Source organism: Arvicanthis niloticus, chromosome 1 (assembly GCF_011762505.2).
Source record: "Arvicanthis niloticus isolate mArvNil1 chromosome 1, mArvNil1.pat.X, whole genome shotgun sequence".
Classification (NCBI taxonomy): Eukaryota; Metazoa; Chordata; class Mammalia; order Rodentia; family Muridae; genus Arvicanthis; species Arvicanthis niloticus.
The window spans coordinates 163,887,908-163,906,657 of record NC_047658.1 but is presented as its reverse complement, the minus strand read 5'-3'; the positions used below and the strand labels follow the sequence as shown (position 1 = coordinate 163,906,657).

At 39.2% G+C, this 18,750-nt stretch overlaps 1 protein-coding gene across 3 annotated transcripts in view; it reads right to left on the bottom strand.

Annotated features, from left to right (window-relative positions):
• Atrnl1 (attractin like 1) overlaps positions 1–18,750 on the bottom strand; it is a 539,822-nt gene that overhangs the window by 189,305 nt on the left and 331,767 nt on the right. The window lies entirely within an intron of this gene.

The following is an 18,750-nucleotide window of genomic DNA, read 5'->3' as shown; positions in this document are numbered from 1 at the left end:
ACAAACACATCGTATAAAGACTCCGTGCTTTACTGATTTTGAGATCAGTTTTCTGTAAGTTAGAAATCCATGGGCTCATTCATTCAAATTACATCTGTTTACATATTAATTTTAACTTTTTCATTTACTATTGTTTCTCTCAAATCTGTGAAGCTTTTAGCTTTAATACATTTAAACAATCCCAGGCCAATATCCACAAAGTACACTTAGAGGCAGACCTTCCTTCTCTGACACTCATGTTTCCTTTTCAGTCCTACAAATAACTACAAAAGCCAAGCAGGAAACAGTCTCTTTTTTTTTTCATTTTAAAGAGTAGATATGTGCATATATGTTTATATTTCCATCTCAAATGACAATATAGGATACATAATTTTCTTCAAATTGGTACTTCATCTGGTAATATCACTCAGGATCATTCTATAGCAAAACATGTCAATATTTACTTTCATAGCTGAAAAATAGAAAATTCTATCATATTTTTGTTAGTTTATTCTCTCATATATTACATCCCAACTGCAGTTTCCCCTCCCTCTTCATCCTCCCAGTCCACCCCCATGCATTTTATAGTATTCACATCAATATTTAAACATGTCAAAAATGTTTGGGTTGTTTTCAGTCTCTAATATCTATGATTGGTCTTGCTGCCTTGCCTGCCTCATGCATTTAGGACAGTGGCTGAGCTGAGTCTGTGGAACTTAAGAGCAGCTGCATATATAAACGGTAAAACACGACTTCGCATCTCCAACGACATCAGAGAACATGTTTTCTTATAACTGTATCATTAGGCTATTGTATCAATTTCCTATTGCTATGGTAACAAATTGTCAAAAATTTAGTAGGTTGGAACAACAAAACACAGTTATGGTATTAGATATTCAAGCTGTGTCTCATTCAGACAAAATAAAAAACGCCAACAGGGCTGTGTTTCTCCCAGAGGCCTGGGTAAAAGCCGGCTTCCTCATCCTCTCCATCATCACGGCTTTTCCTCCTTAGCAGCCAGCAATCTCATCACCCTGCCCTCTGCTCTGCTGAATCTGCCATCTGTCTCCTATGACTCCACCCTCTATTCCCATGACTCCACCCTCTCTCTGTTCCCATGACTCCACCCTCTGCTCCCATGACTCCACCCTCTTCTCCATGATTCTATCCTGTCTCCCATGACTGCACCCTCTGCCCCCTTGACTCCACCCTCTGCTCCCCTGACTCCACCCTCTGCTCCCATGATTCCATCCTCGGTGTCCCATGACTGCCCTCTGCTCCCATGACTGTCCTCTGTTCCCATGACTCTACCCTCTGAATCCCATGACTCCACCCTCTAAATCCCATGACTCTATATTCTGTTTCCAATGACTCCACCCTCTCCTCTGACTTTTCTTTCATTGTTAATACTTGTGAATTCATTGGGCCCATCAATGTAACCTAGGACAACCAGTAGATTTCTTAATCCTGTACACTTGATTTTAATCATAACTGCAGTAACTGCTGTGGTGGTTTGAATATGCTTGACCCAGGGAGTAGCAGTATTTGGAGGTGTAGCCTTGTTGGAGGAACTGTGTCACTGTGGGAGTGGGCTATAAGACCCTCCATTTAGCTGCCTGGAAGCCAGTCTTCTCCTAGCAACCTTTAGCTCCAAACGCAAAACTCTTAGCTCCTCCTGCCCCATGCCTGCCTGGATGCTGCTATGCTTCCACCTTGATGATAATGGATTGAGCCTCTGAATCTGTAAGCCAGTCCCAGTTAAATGTTGTCCTTATAATAGTTGCTTTGGTCATGGTGTCTGTTCACAGCAGTAAAACCCTAACCAAGACAACTGCCAAGTCTCCTTGGCCATGTGAAGTCATGGGACTTATAACCAGACAATGCTGGGTATTGTTCTGCTTATTGCAAATAGGCTGTAAGAACTAGACTTTAAATAGTTTAATGACAAACAATAATTTCAACTTATCTTACTATTTTTACAATGAGGGAATTTGAGTTAATTTTTGTGTTTAAAGGCCTTTTTGCACTTATGTGAACTATTTATAGTGACCATTTTTTAGTTGTTTTAAAAATGTTTAATTTTAAAGCTCTTTATAGTCTAAGCTCTGCATCTATTTATAATTTCGTTACCTAAGACTTGGAACAGAGTCAGTTGTTTTTCTTTTGTTTTCCACACAGCTCTTTAGCCAACACAATTTCAGGAAAAAACAAGATCATCTTTTCCTAACAGATTGACATGCCTATAGTTTCATTTACTATGTTTCTATATAAAATTTGACCTATTTCTAGATTTCAAATTATGCTTAAGTTTAGATATTTGTCATAAACTACACTATGACGTAACTGCTTAGATGTGACAAGCATTTAACTAATAATCTTAATTAAAATCAATAACTGAAATTAAGGTATTTTAATATATCGTCCTTACTCATACACATTTGAAATGTTTGTTTACGTTTTATGCCCTTTTATTACCCAGTGTGCAGCACTGGGCACTGTTCCATGCACAACAAAGAACATCAATACACAATATTCTAAAAACGTAAATGTAAATGGCTGACAGTAGATCTGTGTTAGTAACTTTGGGACTTAGTGTGACAGCAACAGCCAATGAGAATGAAGTGTGAGGCACAGAGGTGTTGCTCCTTCCCAGATGAAGGATGGAAGCTCTGGAACAATGCCATTTCTGTTTTAAGGCTGAAAGAAGTGGAACCGGAAGTGGAACCAGAACCGGAAGTGCAGTCAGAACTGGAGCCATGGTCTCTGACATGACCTGGAGCCGGGTCTCAGGCTTCAAGTTTAATGATCTATGCACTACAGAATAATGAAGTCACAGTTTTGGCCTTGATTTCACTTTTCTTTATGCTTCAACTTCCAAAATAATTTTATCTGAGGGATGTATACAGTAGTATGATCTAAATATGACTCCCAGCAAATAAGTTGATGGTTTACCACCAACAGAATTCATGAAAACTAAAAAAACTACAAATGATCAGTTGTAAACACAATTCTGAAGGTAATATTGATTACATGGTTGAGGTTAACAAAATACAGTACAATACAGTGATACTATTTTTTAAAGGTATGCTTTATTTTTGGAAAGGTGTGTGTCTGCTCGTGAATGTCACATGTGTACAGGTGTCCACGAAGGCCACAAAGGGGCATTGTACTGCTTGTAGCTGCTGGTTAAAAGCACTGTTGGGTGTTAGAAACCAAGCTTGGGTCCTCTGGAAGAGCAGCAAGTGCTTTTAGTCCCCAAAGACATCACAGTTTAGTTTTTGTTCAGTTACATTAACTATATAAATGCCTTCTACCCATGTTCTTATTTTATTAATAACTGACTATGAAGACAACTTATGAAATAATACACAAAATTCTACCCAAAGAAGTCTGGGAAATGGCAACTCTCTCCAAAGTACATTTAACAAAGGAAAAACAATCATTAACAATAATCTCTGAGCTTTTGGAGTTCTTGGTTTATCGTTTCTAATAACAAAGGAAGAAGAAAAACAAAATAAAATCAATACAGATATGATATCACTGTAACACAATGGTTGAAATCCACTGTTTTACCTTTAAAAATATGAAGAGCTAGGCTGGTGAGATGGTTCTCTGGGCAAAGAAATGTGGCAGAAATGTGTTGAAAATCTGAGTTTGTGTCCTCAGAATGTACATAAAGTCAGATGTGGTACTACACGTCCTTAATTCTAGTATCTTACACTGAGATGGGAGATAGAGACAGGTAAATCCCCAGAAATCTCCAGGCTAGGTAGCCTGGCACACAAGGTGGTGAGAATTAAATATCTTGGAAAAAACAATATAGAAGGTGGAGACTGAAACCTGGGCTTGTCATCGGACCACACGTGCAATGTAGTACATGCATGCCTGCACTTGCATACATGTGTGCATGCATGAACACACCGAAAGACACACACACACAGACACTCATAGGGGGAGGGAGAGGAAGAGAGAAACATACACAAGACACAAAAGGATAAGCAGAAATGGGTAAAAGGACGGAGATCTGCTGTATAAAGTTACTCTGATAACATGTTATATTTTGTTGTATCAGAAAACATAATGAACAATGAGCATCAATTTATACTTGAGCTCTATAGCTTGCACTGAAAATTTTCCTTTAATATTTGTAATTTAAAATCAATCTCACTGTGAATATAATTAAAACCACCACAGACTAATAAAATGCCTTATATGGTTTATGGTTGTTCTGTGGATCTGCTATTTATATAGACTTTATATAAGCTAAAAGCATTTGCACTTTATAGATGAGCACTCGGAATCTGGATGGAATGCTCATTCCCAGAATTAAGGCTCCTAAGGGAGAAAAGGAAATTGCTGCTTGTGGAAGCTAAACATAATGCCGCATAATCGATCGGCTCACTTGGGCATCGGCCACGCTCCCACCGATGATAGATTAAGTAAATACAAGAGCGGACAACACAACATTATGGGTATTATATTGCATACTGCAGTAAAGACTATGGAATTGGTCACGCTCCAGAGCAAGCAATATGGATAGCATGCTTTATGAGAAATGTATTTATAAAGAAATTAAGGGATAGTGTACATATTAATTATACAAATGCTGAATAAATAGTGATATATAGAGTGGGATAAAACTAAAGTAGTCTTTGGATTTTCAGGAGCAGAGACGTGTCCCAGGCCCGTACAAAAGGAAAATGAGAAAAATTCCTATTTAATGAGAAATAGAAAAACCCTAATCAAACAAGAAGAAACTGTAGTCCCTAACAGTTTACAAAACAGCAAAAATTAAAAGTATTGTAGTTGGTCGTGAGCATTAGTCAGATGATTTATAGATGAGATGAACAGGGCGCTTTCTTGGCCTCCTTAACTCCATAACACAATCTGAGAGCATCAGGGTTCTCAAGGAAGGATTCTCAGTGACTGTGTGTGTGTGTGTGAGATCTGAATATGTGTGTATATGTGTGTGTGTGTAGTCTGAGTATGTGTACATATGTGTGTGTATGTGTCTGTGTGTGTGTGGTGTATGAATGTGTATATGTGTGTTGGTATGGGTATGTGTGGTATATGTGGTATATGTGTGTATGTGTGTCTATATGTATCTGTGTGTGTGTGTCTGTGTATGTATGAATGTGTGTACGAATTCATGTCAGAAAACGGTTGTGAACACTACCTTGAAAAGAACTTACAGGCTTCAAGAGGGGAGAACTGAACAGGGACCTCACAGGAGTGACTCCATATCAACAACTAACATCGAGCTTTGGTTGTGCTGTGTAGGTTTTTGTTTCATGAAATTTCCTATTTCAAAACCTCACTGTCGTCAAACGCTTAGTTTATCAGTGTTAAGAGGTAAGGCCTCAAGAAGATGACCAGTGCTTTCATAAAAAAAGACATAGGGTTGCTTTTCTGGTCACATGGAGGAGAGCACAGTCAGACATCATTGACGAATCAAGCCAAGGAGCCGGAACCAGACACCAAACTGCCTTGTTCCCCTCTTTACCAGGGTCCAAAAAGGGTGAGAAATAATTTTTTGTGTTTACAAGTCATCCAACCTATGGGATCATTGTTACAGCCACCTCAGTGAACTAAGACAGCTCTCAGTAGCCATCTTTTGCTTCTGTGAAGTCCTGGCCCTAGGAGTTCAGATGTATATGTATATGTATATATGTATATGATCTGTAAATAAAAATAAGGCCAGGTATGCTGCAAGCACAAAGGGCCAGACGGCTGGATCATATTTACTACACTTTTGTCTTAGTTAAAATCAATTCTCAGGATAAGCATTTATTGGTCCTTCAACCAATTTCTATCTATTTCCCTTCAACCAATTTCTATCTATTTCCATATAAACACTGAAGCTCCTGACCCAGTTTTCTCTTCAGGATGGGTAAACCTGGCGATTCCCTTTCTTAACCAAGGGGCGATGAGCAAAGAAGGAAAGTAAGCCTTCAGCTCCTTGATTACATGAGCAGCAAGGGAAAGACAGCACCATTGTCCCAGCAGCAGCCTGGGAGAGTGCACAGAAATGAGTCAGAGCCCAAAGCTGTTATCAGTAGAGGCTGACAAGAAAACAGGAAAGGCCTGCGGCCTTGTTTTGTTTCCTCTCTGACTATAACTATGTGCCTTATCATAGCGAGGATCCACTCCTGCTGCTCATTAAGGCTGTCATGTTCTTCCCAGTCTCATCTGCCTTATAATTGAAATTCTTATTTTAACAGCATTATGTTAATGTTATTGCTAGCTATGGAATGTCTTGTGAAGAGTGCAACATTAAAGTTAATTTAGCCCTACATCCTGGGTAATGGATACTGTCTGGAATACAATAAACCAGATACTCTTGAGTTGGACTGAAATGTGTCAAGGTTACTTTCCCAATTAGAAGCAACCCCTGATGTGGCCAATGTCTCTCACATCTCCCTGATCACACATTGCTTATGGACTTTCTGGTTGTGGTAGCAAAAAATCAGAATTCCTAATGAAGTTCCTAGTTTTCCTTTTTTTTTTTTTTTTTTTTTTTTTTTTTTTTTTTTTTTTATTCTTAATTAAAACTGGTTCTGCACTTGAGTTGAGCTTCCTGGTGAGAAAAAAATTAGATCAGTATTGTAATAAGAATTAAGAAAGTACTCTTCAATGTGCTACTTTAAAAATACAGTAAATTAAAAAAAAAAAAAAAAAAAACAATATCTTCTATTGTTAAGTGGAAACTTCCATTCAGCAAAACCTGATGCTGCCGTAATTCATTCAGTGTCTACACAGTGCTATTAATGAAGCCACAGACGCAGTTTGCTGGTAAGTGCAACCCTCTTCCTTAATGAGTTCTGACTCATGTTTAGGTGTTGGAATTTCCCATTGTACACCCAGAGGATGCTGGGAATAATAAGAATAACAAATATTTCACTTGCAGACAGTTCAAACTGAGGGGCCATAGGAATCACAGAGAACTAAACTAGAAATTACAAGTTTAACTTTAAATATTTTTTAAAAATTATTTTCAGTACTTTAACATGATAAATCAAAAACCCCAAAATTTAAATAAAACAATATTTTGATGATAAAACGAGGCTAGCCAAGGGTCTAGAATTGTAGAAACAGAGTAATACAATTCACCTCTCTATTTCTATGTATAATAATTTTTAATTTTAAAAAGTTAATCTATGATATTAATATTTTATTTCTTAATAAATGGAGTTATTTCATTGAAGAGAGCTCCACAGGCAGCTAGAAAAACTCATTTATTTATTTTATGAAGTATTTTTTGTACATTGTTGAGTTTTACAAAAATAAGCACATATAAGATGTCTCCCACTATTACTGCTACAGTTTGGCTTGTGAGTGTCCTCAAAGGTCCAAGCTTGGTGCTCAAGATGGAAAAGAGGGGTCCTGAAGACTTGGGACCGTAGGTCACAGAGGGGCAAACTTGCCTGCCAGGAATCTCTTACAGGCTCCTATGTGACCCTGTGAGTTTTCTACAGAAGGCTGGTTCAGGGCCCATCCATTCCTCTCTCTGTTCCTGTTGTGATGTGGCCACTTGTTAACAGAAAGAAGTGCTGCCATGCACCGCTGTCTTCAAAGACCTAATTCAGTGACATCTGCCCAGTCATTTGATCTCTGTAGTCATGTGCTTTGCTGTTTCCTGTTATAAGGCAAACAGGGCAATACTCTCTCTCTCTCTCTCTCTCTCTCTCTCTCTCTCTCTCTCTCTCTCTCTCTCTATGTTTTAGCATATATTCATATACATGTCTAGGGAAGAAGTAAAAACCATGTGGGTTTGTATGCCATACGCCTGACTACTGCCTCTTCTGGAAAGTAGTAAAGGTCTCCTCAGAAGCAAGAGCAACAGTGAAACTGTCCTCGCTGCATCAGAAGAATAAAATCACTAACAAGGCCTAGTGCCCGGGAGCACGCAGAGTCATAAGCCGTACTTCTGAAAACTCTTAAACACTTTTAACATGTGACCCCGAAACATTGACAGGTTTTTAATCAAGAGAGATAAAAACGTGTTTCTGTGGGAAGTTGACTATGCAAACATTAATGGCACCTTTATTCATAATAGTTACAGATCTCCCCCCCCCCCCAAATATACTGCTTTGTATAACCTGGTAACTGGACAGATTTTGGTGACAGAATATTAGCAAGAGAAGATGCTTCTGAGGCAAGAAGTTAACTCCACGAGCAGAGCACACTGGAAGCACCACACAAAGTGAAAAATGCTATAAACAAAATGCATAATACATGCTCCAGCATACCCTTGTTTATATGGGATAAACTCCAAAGACGCAAGTCAGCTGAGTGAGTGCCACCGGCCTGGAGCAGGAGGAAGGCAAGGAATGTCTACGGTAATCAGAACATTTTTCTCTGAAATGAAGGAGTCACTAGGAGGGTGTGCACATGTGTGGAACTGATAAAATGTAGGCATGTTCATGGCTTTCTTAGTTTTCTAGTCAGAGGTCAAGATTAGCCTTATTTAATAACTAAGAAATGATGCTATGATACCTATATTGTCTTGATAAATCAAGGATACACAGAAAAATAGTAAGTGCAAAAATTACTTTTCTCTTCATAGTTGATGAGAACTGTAAACACAGCTGTGTATGTGTGACTATGTATCTGTCATATCTATTTATGTGTACATAGATGCAGACCTCATTCAATACACTCGAAGACTAGGTATTCAGATAATTAAATGTGGTAGAAGGGGCTCATATTTTTCATAATTTCATTGATTCATAATTATGCCAAAATTAAACATTATTTACTGAATCAAATACTCTTGGGTCTTATGTACTTCCAGCTTGCCATCATAAGCATCATTTATTACAGTGTACAGGACGTGGCGATGGCTAGGATGCAGGAGATGAGTGGTGGCATGTGAGGGAGTGAGGCAGCTCATGTCACTCTCAGAGAAGATGCCAAGATGCTACAGGACACCATCTGTGTTGGAACCCACTTCGCAATGTCTGGAATGTCATGAATATTACAGTATACATATTTTTAAATTATTGCCATTGATAAGTAGAGGCATCAAAATTTAGCATGCTTTAGATAAAATGGTATCGGAAGCTGGTAGGAATTAAGTATATAAGCAAAATTAGCCTATTAGCAAAGATACTTTCTAGAAATTCCCAATTTTCCAAAATGTATAGATGTTACAGTCTTATTTCAAAATAAGATCTGAGAAGCTACATGTGCAATTACTCCAAAAGTTTGAAAGAGTAGCTGTTATGATAATGAAGTTTTATGTTTAATCATACTCAGCTTTACTCACATCTAATCATATTGAGTACACATGAAGATATATAAGGTATATCTTCTATATACTAATGTGCATATATTCAAAGTGTTAAAGAAGACATAAAAATTGAGCCTCTTAGAACAGCAGTATGTCTAACTGATAAGGCATGGTGATTAGTTTTTTCTCAACTTGACACAAGCTAAATAGAATTATCTTAGATAAGGGAGCTGGAACTCCCTCCATCTGACTGCCTGTGGGCATATCTGTGGGTATATCTGTGGACATATCTGTGGGCATATCTGTGGACATATCTGTTGGCATATCTGAGGGCATATATGTGGGCATATTTGTGGACATATCTGTGGGTATATCTGTGGGAATATCTGTGGGTATATCTGTGGGAATATCTGTGGGTATATCTGTGGGAATATCTGTGGGTATATCTGTGGACATATCTGTGGACATATCTGTGGGTATATCTGTGGGCATATCTGTGGGTGTTCTCTTGAGTTTCTTAATGACTGAGGTGACAGGGCCAGTCTATGGGTGGCGGCAACACTGGAAAGTTGCTGCTGGGGGTAGGTACATGTTGAGCAAGACAGTAAGCAGCACTCCTCCATGGTTTCTGCTTCCAGGTTCCTACCTTGGTTTCCTTCAGTGTTGAACCATAATGTGGAAGCACAAGGCACATCAGCACTTTCCTTCTTTCCCACTGCCTCTGGTCATGTGCATCATCATAGCAGCAGAAAGCAGACTAGTACGTAGGTCAAAGCAGGCAAATCTAACAGCTCTGTGTCTCAAATCTACTGTATTTCTTCTTGTATTGCTAAATAAACTGATATTGAGAACAGTAGGGACTAAGAATCTATTCTGGTTTCTGTGTCCCCAGTGCCTGGTATAAGGAAGGACATGATAAACAATGTGTTAGTGAGTGAATAAGGAATCAGCTAACTTAAGTTCTCTTTCCATGATCATACTGTTAGCAACAGACAGTGGTCTACACTCTCAACCTTCTACCTACCAGCTGGCTATCAAGAGACTCTGACACTATTGTTCCAAAATCTTTCATTAGCTTGATTTTTTTCAGCCTGCCAATACCCAATGCTATGTAATCCAGTCTGCTTTTCTCAGTTATGACATTAGTTTGAAAATTATTATAAGACAACAGAATTCTCTGTTCACCAGACTTCTTTGTGACTTCAGTATTATACAGAAATTTCTCTATCACCTTAAATTAATGTTTACTTTAGTTCTCTTCCTGGATTATTCAGTCATTGTTTCCTGACCTGAGGAGTAAGAGTTCTAGCACACAGGAAAGTCCTTGTCAATCAAGGGAGTCACAGAGAGCAAAGAGACTAGTGCAGAGACTAGGCTGTGTTAGATGGGGTAAGTGGTAAGTGTTAGTCTCCTCTCCCTCACTGTGAAAAAACAGCCCTGACAAGCTGCCTACAGGATGAACAAACTTTTCCTCTTGCTTTCAGAGAGTCCAGACCATGGCTGCATGGGTACAGGGTGGAGAGCACACAGGGAACAAGGCTGCTCACCTCAGGGATAAAGAGAAAAGGAAGCATAATACGAGAAGCATCACAGCCTTTGATCCATCTGCAGCTGATTCTTGAGAGGGTTAGTAATAGGGGAAATTTTCATTCCTTTGCAGATTTTAAGGTTCTAGCTTTTAAAGAACCATTTTATTGGATAATTGTTCTGCTTCCAACATGTGGTCGTTAGAAAAATTTAAAAAAACAGCAGGGTTTACATATGTTGATTATCTCTGTGCTCTCGGTTTTGGTACTGAACTATGTAGTCCTGGATGACAACGCCATGCTGTCTTCATTACTATGACCCTACAGCATGGTGTAAGGTCAGGTACTATGGTGCCTACAGCTTTGGCGTTTGCTCAAGATTCATTTAGCTTTTTAACTAATCATTTAGCCATTTAACTCCCATATCTGGCTTCCGATGTTCATTTTATTCCTCCAAAACGATAGTTAGGACTTCAATGGGACTTCATTGAGTGTGTAAATCGCTTTGTATAATGTAGACACGTTTAACAATGGTGATTTTTCCATGGAAAGAGTGGGTTTTCTCATGTTCTTGCCTCTTGGTTTTCAATAGTGTTTTCTGACTTTCACTGTACATGTCATTTGTTTCCTTAGTTAAATGTATCCCTGGGTGTTGTTGTTAGTAGGAACGTCATTTTGTCCTCATTTGGTTTTCAACAATTCAGCATTGGCACACAGAAGTGTTACTTAATTTTGTAGACTTATTTTATATTTTGTAACTTTAATTAATTTAGGTATCATTTCTAATTGTCTACTGGGTGTTCTCTGTGTCAATAAGACTGGCCTAAGGCTTTTAAATGATATTGGGACAGTTTATGAATAAAGCTTTAAAAAATATCATTTTAAACTCAAATAAAGTATTTCACTTTTTTATATGACCTGAGAACATTAAAGAACATCAGGTGTCTTGCCTTGGCATGTACATGTATGTACACACACACACACACACACACACACAAAGACATTTATATTACCTGGATTGCCTTCTAGGCAGGGTTAGTATACACCTAAGTGCTAATCTTTGACAACAAACACTGAAGGCTCTCAGGAGGTGACTCAGTCATTGTGTGAAAGGTCACAAGGCTCTCAGAGTATACTTGGAGTCACCAGACTCTGCCTCCTAGAAAGTGTGGTTGGAAACACTAACTTTGAAGAAGCAGTAATACTTTGAGCACTGAACATATGTGAAGTCAACTTTAGTAAGAGAAGAAGGGCCCAGTTTTTGTACTTTCATTTCCTTGCTACTTTTATAATTTTCCTTGTTAAAGTATTATATACATGATTATGGAAAGGCTTCTATAAATATGTATAAGGAATAATTCAAACAATATACCACCTTATAAATTAGCCAACATATCTTTTAAGGCTGGTCATTAGTGTCATTAAAGTGAATTCTAGTTTGCTAGTGCTATATTAAGAGTAAGAATGTTTGGCTAAAACAATTATAATTAAGCATAAAAAGAAAGGATGTCATCCTAGAGAAATTGTCAATAACACATAAGGATCCATATAATATGACTGGACTGTCAGCTACCACGCATTGCATACCACTCAAAAAGTGAATGCGGAGGGTGAAGAGATGTCTCAGTTGCTCTTCCAGGGAACTAGGGTTCAATCCCCAGCACCTACATGATGGCTTACAATCATCTGTAATTCCAGGTCCTGGGGATCCAATACCTTTTCTGGGCTCACTAGTCAATAAGCAGGTGTGTGATGAAGTCATTCAAACAGCCAAAACACCAAAAGATATACAATAAACTAATTAAAAAATAAGTAAATGGGGAAATCATATTTGACATAATCATCATTTCAACTTGTTTATGACAAAATATTGCATTTCTACTATGACACCAACTCTAAAAAAAGAAAAATATGAACAAGAATGAAAGAAGAAAAACAAAGTTTTTCTAGGTGCTTTTCCATGGTTTCTGCCATTTACTTATGAGAATCGTGTACTGAGTTACTTGTGAGCAGCACAGGGGCAGAGGTACTTTCTGAGTGGTGACACACAGGTAAGGAGAGCAGCAGTACGCACACAGCTGTCGCAGGCCACCAGGACCCAACACAGATTCACCGGAGCTGAACCATCACACTCATGGTAACTACTTTGGCCCAGGGTCTGACCACACTTCACAGCTTGCTCTGCTGCCACCCTGGCCTTGCTACCACCAGCTGGTGCCTGAGGTGCTACAGAAATCTTCTAAGAACTTGAGCTGCCCCTGCCCTCACCCCAACAATGCAGGACTGAGCTGCTTTGCACCTCATGCTTCTAATAGCCCAAAGCCATTTCCTCACCTGAGGCTTCTGCCGTCTGTCTTCAAAACAGCGCCACCCTTCAGTTGATAACTCTGGAGACAGAGCACAGTCCAGTCCATCAACTGTCATCTAAGCATCCAGTGTGACACCTGTTTTTTCTGGCTCTTATTTCCCATCCGTGGCATTGACTCTGACTGCCCACGGCATGATTACTGGCCCCTCTCCACCATCTTCCTTTTTTCCTTCCCACCTGATTCGTCAGTCTGAGAGGAGCTTCAGTCTTGGTGTTTACTAACCAGGAGCTTCACACAGTCAGCCCTCTTCAGACTTCTCAGTGCATGAGGCAGAGATCACCTAAAATATCCAGCACACTTCATTCTCCACCTCACTCGCGTTGGCTCTTGCATGCTCTTGATTCCTTGCAGCACTGACATGACATCTTTAAATGGTGTGCGGGATGCTCGGTCCTTGGCCTCCTCTGGATTCCTGAGGGCTGCTTAGGTTTGCTAGGCAAGCTGCCTGAGGGCTCTACTCTAACCACTCTCTGTTACTGCAATAGTCCTTGCCAGATCACACCAGTTACACTGCTACCTCAACAGTCCTTGCCAAATCACACCAGTTACAGTTACCTCAACAGTTCTTGCCAGATCACACCAGTTACACTGTTACCTCAACAGTCCTTTCCAAACTACACCAGTTACACTGTTACCTCAACAGTCTTTGCCAGATCACACCAGTTACACTGTTACCTCAACAGTTCTTGCCAGATCACACCAGTTACACTGTTACCTCCTCCAAGTCTGGCTCATTTTCTCTTCTTCAATTAGCCAATTCCCATGGTAACTAACACAGTGCATCCTCCATCCTGCAGAGATTCAAAGCCAGCATCCTGCTTCATTCTGCTTCATCCTGCTTCATCCTACTTCTCCCTTTTGCATTGTGCGTGCCACCCATTGCCTCATTAAAAGACTTACATTCTCCTCCTAGAATACTGGCTTCATAAGGACAGGTTCTTTACTGAATTCCCCAAGTTCCTCAAGTGCTCAGACGAAGCACTCCATAAAGTCTACTGTATAGTCACTGGAACACTTTTTTTTGTTTTCAAAGGAAGAAACCAGCCCGGAGCTGCTGAGACTCAACTCAGACTTTTACTTTAACAGGGAAAAGCAAACAACCAACTTAAGCTCTAAAATATCTACCAAACAGCAACCTTACAAATTGAATTTATTTTAAAAATTCTAAGGTGCCATTTAACTGACATCATTGGACATATACAGTCATAAGAACTTTTTAAATATCAGGAGACACAATTACTTGCCAATGTGTGGAAGAAAAATAACAAATATATTCCACATATCAAACAGCTACCACAAAAATAACCTGTTATCTGTGAAATCAGTCCACAGATTGTGTTGACAGGTAAATCATAGTCTAGAAGTATTTATTAGATTTGAATAGTAGGTATTCATTTTCTAAATAATATAAGCCTATGATTCAAATTTACTAATCATTAATGTGGAGTGGTTACTTATAGAATATATTTTGTCTTTTGGTCTTTTGGCTTTGAACTACTAAGGTCCATTAAAGATTCAGTATTCAAGTAACAAAATGTGTGAGCTAATTTACTTCACAGAGCTGAAGGCTGGTGAACAGGCGTGCAGCAACCCAGAGGTTTAAGAAGCAATGCACACTACCCACAGGTGTGAACAGCAGTGCACACTACCCACAGTGTGAACAGAGGTGCAGTTATCCACAGAGAGCCAGTGTATATGAGATAACCATCTCCTGCTTTACCTAACATCCTCTGCCTTACATTTTCCTGACCATACAGGTGTGAATCTCAACAGCACACATAGGAGTCACATTTAATTTAAGAAAAATCCATTGTTTAACTAACCACATTATGATTAGTCAATAGTTTTTGTATCACACTAATAGCCTGCTGACCTGTGGCATTGTGTTAGACTTTAATACTGAACTCTAAGGAAAAGCCTATCATAGGAAATTTGATTTTCAGATTTATAGAAAACATTTAATGTGATTCCAGAATGGCCTCAGGTGTCAAAATTAGCTGTGGAAGCAAATCAGTAAGCCACCTCATGCTGTTATACATATTCTTAAAAAATAGGAGGGGGGATTTGAAACACTTTTCAGTATTCTTCAGTAATGATGAATAAGCCACAGCTAGGAAGCTCCAAATTAGAAGTAAGCAAATTAGCAGCAGAGCAACAGGAAGTAAAATGTAATTTTAAAACTCTATGTCTCCCTCTTATCTTCCAAAGAAAAAATTAGCATTGAGCTGCTGAGCTGCTGAGCTGCAACTCAGAGGTTTACTTTCAACAGCAAGAGCAAACAATTTAAGCTCTAAAAATGTCTACTGAATAACGTTTCTCAGCAGAAAACAAAATCTGACCCTAAAAAAATCATGTGGAACTTCAAGGTAAAGAATAGCCAAGGTAATTTTATAAAGAGCAGAGTTGGAGGACTTGCCTTTCCTGCTTCCAAACATATTGCAGAGCTACAATACTCAAAACAGTGTGGCAATGATATAGAAATAGACATAAATCAGGAGAATGAGCCAGAAAGAAACTCTCCATTTATGGTCAATGATCTTCCAAGTACAACTACATACACACAGTCTTTTTAACTTTATAAAAGCTTCAATGTCCAGTGATTCCAATCTTGGACTCGGCAAATATAAACTCGGCTTTATACTCTACTTGTGAAAGTGTCATTAAGACTATTCCTAAATAGAAACAGTCCAGATGTCTACCAGCTGAGGAACTTTATTAACAAACGGAGGGCAGCTGGTGGTTGCCCACCTGTACTCTCAGCAGCCAGGAAGCTCAGGCGGGAGGATCGAATGTTCCGGCCCCAACGGCACAGCAAATCTGTTTGAAACAGTCAAAAATACAGTACCTGTGCACAGCATCACATAACTCTATAACAAAACAGAACCTGGTACTAACAGTTGACAGTATACAAGAATTCCCAAATTGTAAGCAAAATATGGTGATCAGAAAACTTGTATTTTTTCATTCTGTTTATACAAATTGTCTCAAATAGAAAAAGATTAGCAGTTACCAAGTCTGGAGGGAAGTGTTGGTGAGTGCAGATTGGAACACTCTAAATTAATCTGGGAAAAGATTATGCAACTCAATATTGATACTAAAAAACAACAGTATATACTTCAAGTAGTACATATTTTATGAAATATAGTTTTATAGGCTTTGAAGATCCTACACTTCTATAATTAGAACTCAACCCCAGATAAAACAGACTTTGCCGAATGGGAGTTAGCATGTAATTATTTTCCGCTTTACTTGAAGTTAAATTTCTGAAGAGAAATTCCATAAAACACATAAGGACATCCAGCTTATTCGGAGAGTGGAGCCATAATGCAAGGAAGAAAAGCAAGAATCCCAGTGCTAGTATAACAGAGGATGCAGAATATACTTTTACCAGGGTTCTTGAGGAACACAAGGTAGCAGAGCAATCTCTTGTCTCCCCAACTTTAACTATAAAAATGAGATGGATGAGGAAGGAAAACTGGTGAGTCTGACAGACACTTTCAGTACCTCCGCCAAAGTCTTCCAGAACATGAAGGAAGCAGGCAAGAGAGTGGGCCACTAGGAGGAAGAAATGGAAGCCTGTGCAGGAGCAGGCATTAGTCACTTGGTCTGAGGTCACTGATGCTCCACCAGCATCAGTGAAGCAGGAGAGCTGCAGCAGCAGTCTGGTCCCAGGCCTGCAGATGACCCTAGAGCTGAGCATAGGTAGGTTGGACTCTATCACAGCCATGCATGAAGCATTCACTGCTGGGCACCACAACTGCTGACTCTGCAAGGACAGCAACTCATTTGCATCTCTTTTGTGACTTGGGGAGCCATCAGAAACACAAGCAAAGAGTAATCTGTGTTTGCTGTTACTTAAACAGGCACAAGGATATTCATTTGTGATACCTGTATTAAAATTTCCAGTTAGTTTAATATTTGGAAGCAGAAAGCAAGTATCATATAAACGACTGTATTAATTTTGCTTGAGATGAGCTTTTTATGAACTAACAAGGGTTAGAATTACAGGCAGGGTCATTGGTAAGTACTAGATACGAAGAGAAACAGAGAAGAGAAACACAATACTCACAAGTGAGAAAACGAGTCACTAGGAAGAAAGCACTCTATCTCTCCATCTCTGTTTCTGTGTCTCTGTCTTTTGTTCTCTCTCTCTCTCTCTCTCTCTCTCTCTCTCTCTCTCTCTCTCTCTCTCTTTTCCTCCCTCCACTTCCTCACACACACTGGAGTAGCTAAAGCAAGCCTTATGTGGAACAGAAGCCTTTTGGAACAGTGTTTTATGCTTTTTTCCTTCTCGTATTCAGCGTAAGCATCCATGAAAACACAGTCTGAATGAATGAATGAAGAACAGACTCAAACAACTGAAATAAGGGTACAGAGAAACTGCGATCCAGGGGTGATGGAGGGCCTACCAGAAAAAATCTCAACTAAGGACACAAACTAGGAAGAAATAAAGCTAAATTACACAAAATATAATTGAAAGTTAAGAAAAATCAAAATGTAGACATAAGAAACATATGAGAGGAAAGCCCTGAAGATGATGATAAATTCATGTGCACATGTGCACCTAGCAGAAAAATCCTGCACAGTCAAGGATCCACTGAGACTATCCTGTGAGGGAGCTGCATTCTCTCTTCCAGGCTCCCTTCTGCAAGACCTATGTACAGATGCCCTTACACTGATTTCTCCCATGACCTGAACATGTAACACTGCAGAGAACAGAGGCTTTTGTCATAGTCTAGATTGTCTACTTATATTTACAGTCTTTAGAATAGCATTATTTGAAACAGAGGGCTAAAATGAAATTAGATTAATCACAGTACACTTCATTCACATAGCCTGCCTTTTAAGTCCTCTCCTGGCAATGGAAGAGACATACTTACCCTTCCTACAGCACTAATCTTCCATGGCAACTTGTGACCTAGAGCAGGGAAAAAGTCAAGTATACAAAAGCAGCATGCTGACCTCTCACCCCACCCTCACACACATCATATACATGATCACACACATCACACATATCACATACATGCACATCACATGCATACACAGACACATTGTACACACACTCTCACACACACACTCTCATACATCACATAATATCACACACACAACTCACACACATCACACACATACTTTCACACATATCACACACATATATATCACCTATGCATATCACACACACACACACACACACACACATACACACAAACACACACAGTTTCAGTCCATTCAAAAACTAGTGTTTCCCACTTTATTCAGGAGGTATACTTTAGGTTTAATTTTTAACAACAAAAACTCTACAAACAAAACCAAATATATTTGTACCTAGATTTTAGGATTAGTCTATTTTTGCAGTCCTTACTTTCCTTGGGGGTGGGGGAATCTAGTGATAACACATTATTAGTTAAACAGTGGCATTTCTAGAAAAAAATGGGGATAAAACACGCCAGTTCTAAAGTGTTTTATGCTCCTGTTTTCAATACTGCATACACCACGAGTAAACTGATAAGCATACAATTAAATCTGAAGGCCTCAGACAGCTTTGGAAGGTTATCCCTCGATGTCTGAATTTTTCCTTTGGGAGGCTGATTTCATACTTTACCTGAGATTCCAGCGTGACAGTCAAATGCAGCTGACATTTTCCACC